Genomic DNA, 8,878 nt, shown 5'->3' on the forward strand with positions numbered 1-8,878 from the left:
TCACTCTGACAGAACTCTAGAGTTCCTCTGTGGAGATGGGAGAACCTTCCAGAAGGACAACCATCTCTCCAGCACTCCACCAATCAGGCCTTTATGGTAGAGTGGCCAGACTGAAGCCACTCCTCAGTAAAAGGCACATGACAGCCTGCCTGGAGTTTGACAAAAGTCACCTAAAGGACTCTCAGACCATGAGAAACAAGATTCTCTGGTCTGATGAAACCAAGATTGAACTCTTTGGCCTGAATGCCAAGCGTCACATCTGGAGGAAACCTGGAACCATCCCTACGGTGAAGCATGGTGGTGGCAGAATAATGCTGTGTGGATGTTTTTCAGCGGCAGGGACTGGGAGACTAGTCAGGATCGAGGCACAAAGAAACAGACAACGTTGAGGATCGTAAACGCAGTGGTCGGCCAAGGAAACTTACTTCTGCAGATGAAAGACACATCATGCTTACTTCCGTTCGCAATCATGAGATGTCCAGCAGTGCCATCAGCTCAGAATTGGCAGAAAACAGTGGGAACCTGGTACACCCATCTACTGTCCAGAGAAGTCTGGTCAGAAGTGGCCTTCATGGAAGACTTGCGGCCAAAAAGCCATACCTCCGACATGGAAACAAGGCCAAGCGACTCAACTATGCACAAAAACATAGGAACTGGGTTGCAGAAATATGGCAGCAGGTGCTCTGGACAGATGAGTCAAATTTGGAAATATTTGGCTCTAGCAGAAGGCAGTTTGTTCACTGAAGGGCTGGAGAGCGGTACACAAATAAGTGTCGGCAGGCAACACTGAAGCACGGGGGAGGTTCCTTGTAAGTTTTGGTTGCATTTCTGCAAATGGAGTTGGGGATTTGGTCAGAATTAATGGTCAATTAATCCTCAATGCTGAGAAGTACAGGCAGATACTTATCCATCATGCAATACCATCAGGGAGGCATCTGATTGGCCCCAAATGTATTCTGCAGCATGACAACGACCCCAAACATACAGCGAAAGTCATAAAGAACTATCTCAGCGTAAAGAAGAATAAAGAGTCCTGGAAGTGATGGTATGGCCCCCACAGAGCCCTGATCTCAACATCATCAAGTCTGTCTGGGATTACATGAAGAGAGAGAAGCATCTGAGGCTGTCTAAATCCATAGAATAACCATGATTAGTTCTCCAAGATGTTGGGACAACCTACTTGCCGAGTTCCTTCAAAAACTGTGTGCAAGTGAACCTAGAAGAATTGATGCTGTTTTGAAGGCAAGGGGTGGTCACACCAAATATGGATTTGATTTAGATTTTTCTCCTGTTCACTCACTTTGCATTTTGTTAATTGATAAATATAAACTATTAACATGTCTATTTTTGAAAGCATTCTTACTTTACAGCATTTTTTCACACCTGCCTAAAACTTTTGCACAGTACTGTATATTGTATTATTGTCTGGTTATAACACCTACATTAAGAGTGCAAAAACCCACAAAACCTACCACACAAGGCAAAACATTCCATTAAACCCTAACCTACATTTCAACAGTATGTTTATGTTGTATAATGTTAAATTGACGGTGTTAAATGATCATTGTAATTGCACACACATTGATGTCAGACATGCATGTATCCCAAAGCTCTGTTGCTGATGACTGGGATGAATGCAGGAGCAAATATCAGGAGCAGGACAAGACACACGATTTTTGACTGAAGACTGATTGACATAAGGCCATGTACGGCAAAATAATAATGCTTCTTGACAGTGTCATAAAGTGTATTTTCTTGGTCAAAGTAAAGTGACACAGGACAGTCATAATGCTTCATGACAGTGTCATAAAGTGTATTTTCTTGGTCAAAGTAAAGTGACACAGGACAGTCATAATGCTTCATGACAGTGTCATAAAGTGTGTTTTCTACAAGCTATTTAAAATATGATGAAAAAAGCATCACTGTGAAGAATTCATCACAACAACAACAAAGCATTTAAGAAACAAACTTTCAAACGAAAGGAAACTTGTTAGCAAAGGAAAAAACTCTCACTGTACGTAGGTGTCAAAACCAGCCGTAAAATAACACAATATATGTCACAACAGGTGTAAATATATGGGTCATGACAGTGTTATGACCATATTATGACATCCTTATGCCCGTGTCATAACGTGTTATGGCACTGGGCGTCAAGTAAAGTGTCACCCATACAGGTAGTGAAGTAAGAACATTTAACATGAAATAACAACATAGGTAATGTCATCATGTTTGGTGTTTTTTTTCTCCCCTAAAAAAATGGATTCTTGATGATGAGAAGGGGAAGCATATACTGCTATGCTTTATCTTGGCCAGGTCGCAGTTGTAAATGAGAACTTGTTCTCAGCTAGCCTACCTGGTTATTAAATAAAGGTGAAATAAAAAAAGAAATAAAAATATATTGTACTGCAGCTTTACTAAAAACACAGTCATAGTAGCTAGGTCTGTTCAATGAAGACCATTCACCAACTCAAATCATCTCATCGTCTCAACTCCAACAGCCTCAAAGAAGTTCTCAACCTTGGGTACAATAACGAATGTTTAAATAGAAAAACACATTCAGCCACCCTCTGCCCCAACGGTCCTCACTATGGAGTTGTAAAGGAAGGGGCTCCATTACCCAAGCTGTTGGAATGCGGTGTGGCTCACAGCAGGACAGACCAGCCAATTAACAGGCATCAGCCCCCCTAACACACACAATACGCACCCCTCTTAAGAGAGAACAACAGGCTAGTAGCAGCGTGCTATTCATTAGGTGGTCTTCTGTTCATATAAAGGGATCTAATTGGGGATCAGTCCAAGTGGGAATGGGCCTGGTCTATTATGAGGGAGATATCAACATGCAAAACAAGGATCTGGGAGGAGAATGAGATGCATGTTTTTTAGCCATCTGAGGGAAGAGGCATAGATCCTACCTACACACACAGTTTTTGTTATCTTCTTAACTAGCTCATTAGTAAGTAGCTCAGTGACTGTTCCTATCCTAATCCCCCTGGTTCTCACCATCATTAAACCATCAAAAATGATCTGATCATCTGGTCACTCATCCTACTCTATAATCAAGCTTATGTTCCCATGCTCCCCACCCACAGTACAACTTTATTAAACTCACCGTACAATGTAGTCCCCATTTATTTATTTTTTTAACACATCTTGAACACCAAATATAATGTTTTACACAGTCTGGTAAGGGAGTGAAGGTGGTCATGCTTGCCAATTATACTGGACAGCATCAATCAACTGTCCCCCATGGGCTCGTTAAAACTATACTACAGCTGTATCAGCATCTCATATCATACATTCTCCTAATCTGGCCATTACAGTTGCTAGGGAGATAGAAAGGTTAGAGGACATGAAAAAAATATATAATCAGGGGTCTGGTCCAACTGGGAATGTCCTGAGATATATACATGCAGAGTCAGAGAGAAAGAGACAAAACATGTCTACCCATTCCAGGTTCTTTGAAAGGGTATAGACATAGCCCCCCCCCCCCTTGTGATTTTCATAGCTAACTCATTAGGCAGCCCAATTCTGATATTTTTCCCCCACTAAATGGTCTTTGACCAATCACATCAGATCTTTCACATCAGCTCTTTTTCAGAGCTGATCTGATTGGTCAAAAGACCAATTAGTGGAAAATAAATATCAGAATTGCGCTGCCTGTCTAACAGCAGCTTTTGTGATTTCTCATAATCACCCTGGTTCTTCTCACCACCATTAAATCGGTTCTAACTAAAAATGTACCTTCATCTGCTGAGCCCAGTATGTTTAAATCTACATACTGCAAGTATCATATGGTGTCAATGTGTACATAATGTTTTGTAGACTTGTAGTAAAGCCGATCAGGCTATACTGTGCAACATCACTCAAATATCCCTCATTGACAATAAACCTCTGTATGATGCACTTAGTTTAAGAACAAAACACCTAACCTCATATATTACTGAAATTGGTCAAATTCATATTTTGTAGCACATACACTTCTGTATATGTTATCACAAATTAAAGAAATTCAGCGCTTCAGAATGAAGTTACATAGGATTCAACATTCAAATTACAGGGATGCTCAACACTCAACAAACTGACATGAACCTTCAACCTGTAATGCATCAGACGATGTGAATCAGTAATCTTACTCTACAGGTACATCAGCTTATAGCCTATGATATTTCACCCAAGAGAAAATGGCAAATGTGAATCTTATCCTCCATAGTATGCATAGAGAGACTAATAGAGTTATTCCCAGGCCTGTGGTTAAACAGTGTGCAGTAAGCATGGCTGTATTGAGAACCCTTTGTAGCTCATTGTCCGCCCAGCAGTAGCGAAGCTTTATCCTATTAGCCACATAATGGGGTTTAGGGTTTCACATAGTGACGATCACAGTGGTCTAATCTGAGCTGGCCTGGCAAGACCTCCTCTCACTGCATGCATACGGCTCAGATTTTTACGCCATTCCTCTCTACAAGGCTTGTGGTCATGGAGGAAATAAGACGGAGAGGAGAAGAGATAAAGATGAAGATTATTTGCTTCCCCACCTTTGTCTTTTCCCTGTTTACATTTGAGAAAAACACTGTTTCCTGCAGCAGACTTGTCCTTGACTACACAATGTACCAGAAACTACATTCCATTTCATGGAATAGTACGTCGTCAGAAAATAAACAAGCTGAGGCGTATAAAGAAGACCAAAAAAACAGGGGCAAAACAACCCCAACACATTTCGTGCCCAACCGCCAGGGAAAAAGGACCACTTTGATATATTGTTCTTGAAATAAAGGTGTCATGTACAGACTTATACTGACTGTGGAATAAAAAGGTCCATGGCAACTGGACCAGATGAATTGGTTTGGAACGTATACCCCACTGGGCTCTTACAACTACTGTACAATGTAGATCAGACAGAGCTTTACTGTACGATGACACCGCTACCTAACCTTATGCAGGATATGATGATCTCATACTGACTATACATAGTTCCCACATACGGTGAGCACTTGTTGGCTGCTTTTCCTTCACTCTCCTTCTTGGTCAAATAGCCCTTACACAGCCTGGAGGTGTGTTGGGTCATTGTCCTGTCGAAACCTGACAACCATCCCTGAGCCCCCGACACACTAACTCTGAGCTCTCGACAACCATCCCTGAGCCCCTGACAACCATCCCTGAACCCCCTGACAACCATCCCTGAACCCCCCGACAACCATCCCCTGAGCCCCTGACAACCATCCCCTGTCCCCCCGACAACCATCCCTGAAACCCCCGACAACCGAGAGTGTGTAGGTGGGGAGAGTGTGTAGGTGGGGAGAGTGTGTAGGTGGGGAGAGTGTGTAGGTAGGGAGAGTGTGTAGGTGGGGAGAGTGTGTAGGTGGGGAGAGTGTGTAGGTGGGGAGAGTGTGTAGGTGAGGAGAGTGTGTAGGTGGGGAGAGTGTGTAGGTGGGGAGAGTGTGTAGGTGAGGAGAGTGTGTAGGTGGGGAGAGTGTGTAGGTGGGGAGAGTGTGTAGGTGGGGAGAGTGTGTAGGTGAGGAGAGTGTGTAGGTGGGGAGAGTGTGTAGGTGAGGAGAGTGTGTAGGTGGGGAGAGTGTGTAGGTAGGGAGAGTGTGTAGGTAGGGAGAGTGTGTAGGTGGGGAGAGTGTGTAGGTGGGGAGAGTGTGTAGGTGAGGAGAGTTGCCTACGGAGCTGTGAGGGGAACGGCACCTCAGTACCTCCAGGCTCTGATCAGGCCCTACACCCAAACAAGGGCACTGCGTTCATCCACCTCTGGCCTGCTCGCCTCCCTACCACTGAGGAAGTACAGTTCCCGCTCAGCCCAGTCAAAACTGTTCGCTGCTCTGGCCCCCCAATGGTGGAACAAACTCCCTCACGACGCCAGGACAGCGGAGTCAATCACCACCTTCCGGAGACACCTGAAACCCCACCTCTTTAAGGAATACCTAGGATAGGATAAAGTAATCCCTCTCACCCCCCCTTAAAAGATTTAGATGCACTACTGTTCCACTGGATGTCATAAGGTGAATGCACCAATTTGTAAGTCGCTCTGGATAAGAGCGTCTGCTAAATGACTTAAATGTAAATGAAAAACAAATGATAGTCCCACTAAGCGCAAACCAGATGGGATGGCGTATCGCTGCAGAATGAGGTGGTAGCCATGCTGGTTAAGTGTGCCTTGAATTCTAAATAAATCAGTCACCAGCAAAGCACCCCCACACCTCCTCCATGCTTCACGGTGGGAACCACACATGCAGAGATCATCCGTTCACCTACTATGCGTCTCACAAAGACACAGCGGTTGGAACCAAAAATCTCACATTTGGACTCATCAGACCAAAGGACAGATTTCCACCGGTCTAATGTCCATTGCTCGTGTTTCTTCGCCCAAGCCAGTCTCGTCTCCTTATCGTTGTCATTTAGTAGTGGTTTCTTTGCAGGAATTGACCATGATGGCCTGATTCACACAGTCTCCTCTGAACAGTTGATGTTGAGATGTGTCGGTTACTTGAACTCTGTGAAGCACTTATTTTTTGGGCTGCCATTTCTGAGGTGCAGTTATTAACTCTAATGAACTTATCCTCTGCAGCAGAGGTAACTATGTGTTTTCCTATCCTGTGGCAGTCCCCATGAGAGCCAGTTTCATCATAGCTCTTGAAGGGTTTTGCGACTGCACTTCAAGAAACTTCAAAAGGTCTTGACATTTTCTGGATTGACTGGCCTTCATGTCTTAAAGTAATGATGGACTGTCATTTCTCATTGCTTATTTGAGCTGTTCTTGCCGTAATATGGTATTTTACCAAATAGGGGTGTCTTCTGTATACCATCCCTACCTTGTCACAACACAACTGATTGGCTCAAACGCATTAAGGAAAGACATTCCATACAAATACAATTTTAAAGCAAACCGGTGTGCTGCCCTATGGGACTCCCAATCACTGCCAGATGTGATACAGCCTGGAATCAAAACCAGGGACTGTAGTGACACCTCTTCCACTGAGATGCAGTGCCTTAAACGAGTGGAGCAGTGGTCTAACACTTGTTTGGTTACTACATGATTCCATAATTCTGATGTCTTCACTATTATTCTACAATGTAGAAAATAGTAAAAAATAAAATGAGTAGGTGTGTCCAAACTTTTGACTATTAATATATACACAGTGAGGGAAAAAAGTATTTGATCCTCTGCTGATTTTGTACATTTGCCCACTGACAAAGAAATGATCAGTCTATAATGGTAGGTTTATTTGAACAGTGAGAGACAGAATAACAACAACAAGAAAAAAACAGAAAAACACATGTTAAAATACATTTCTTTGCATTTTAATGAAGGAAATAAGTATTTGACCCCTCTGCAAAACATGACTTAGTACTTGGTGGCAAAACCCTTGTTGGCAATCACAGAGGTCAGACGTTTCTTGTAGTTGGCCACCACGTTTGCACACATCTCAGACGGGATTTTGTCCCACTCCTCTTTGCAGATCTTCTCCAAGTCATTAAGGTTGAGGCTGATGTTTAGCAACTCAAACCTTCAGCTCTATGGGATTAAGGCTAGGCCACTCCAGGACCTTAATGTGCTTCTTCTTGAACCACTCCTCTGTTGCCTTGGCCGTGTGTTTTGGGTTATTGTCATGCTGGAATACCCATCCACGACCCATTTTCAATGTCCTGGCTGAGGGAAGGAGGTTCTCACCCAAGATTAGACAGTACATGGCCCCGTCCATCGTCCCTTTGATGCGGTGAAGTTGTCCTGTCCCCTTAGCAGAAAAACACCCCCAAAGCATAATGTTTCCACCTCCATGTTTGACGGTGGGGATGGAGTTCTTGGGGTCAAAGGCAGCATTCCTCTTCCAAACACGTTGTGTTGAGTTGATGCCAAAGAGCTCCATTTTGGTCTCATCTGACTACAACACTTTCACCCAGTTGTCCTCTGAATCATTCAGATGTTCATTGGAAAACTTCAGATGGGCATGTATATGTGCTTTCTTGAGCAGGGGGACCTTGCGGGCGCTGCAGGATTTCAGTCCTTCACGGCGTAGTGCGTTACCAATTGTTTTCTTGGTGACTATGGTTCCAGCTGCCTTGAGATCATTGACAAGATCCTCCTGTGTAGTTCTGGGCTGATTCCTCACCGTTCTCATGATCATTGCATCTCCACGAGGTGAGATCTTGCATGGAGCCCCAGGCCGAGGGAGATTGACAGTTATTTTGTGTTTCCTCCATTTGCGAATAATCGAACTGTTGTCACCAAGCTGCTTGGCGATGGTCTTGTAGCCCATTCCAGCCTTGTGTAGGTCTACAATCTTGTCCCTGACATCCTTGGAGAGCTCTTTGGAATCTGATTGCAATATTGATTGCTTCTGTGGACAGGTGTCTTTTATACAGGTAACAAACTGAGATTAGGGGCACTCCCTTTAAGAGTGTGCTCCTAATCTCAGATCGTTACTTGTATAAAAGACACCTTGGAGCCATAAATCTTTCTGATTGAGAGGGGGTCAAATACTTATTTCCCTCATTAAAATGCAAATCAATTTATAACATTTTTGACATGTGGTTTTCTGGATTTTGTTGTTGTTATTCTGTCTCACTGTTCAAATAAACCTACCATTAAAATTATAGACTGATCATTTCTTTGTCAGTGGACAAACATACAAAATCAGCAGGGGATCAAATACTTTTTTCCCCTCACTGTGTGTGTGTATAATATATATATATATATATATACATACACATCTTTGTAATATACACACAATTAAACAATATTTGCGGCTTTATCTAGCCTGAAAGCTTTTCAAAGATGGATCAGAGAATACTATTTGAGGATGTAATTTATAGCAGCTCTAATACTACTGTTAGGCATAGAGAAAATCATAATGTACATTAAATCACAAGAAAACTGAGC

This window comes from Oncorhynchus nerka, linkage group LG14 (assembly GCF_034236695.1).
Source record: "Oncorhynchus nerka isolate Pitt River linkage group LG14, Oner_Uvic_2.0, whole genome shotgun sequence".
Taxonomy (NCBI): domain Eukaryota; kingdom Metazoa; phylum Chordata; class Actinopteri; order Salmoniformes; family Salmonidae; genus Oncorhynchus; species Oncorhynchus nerka.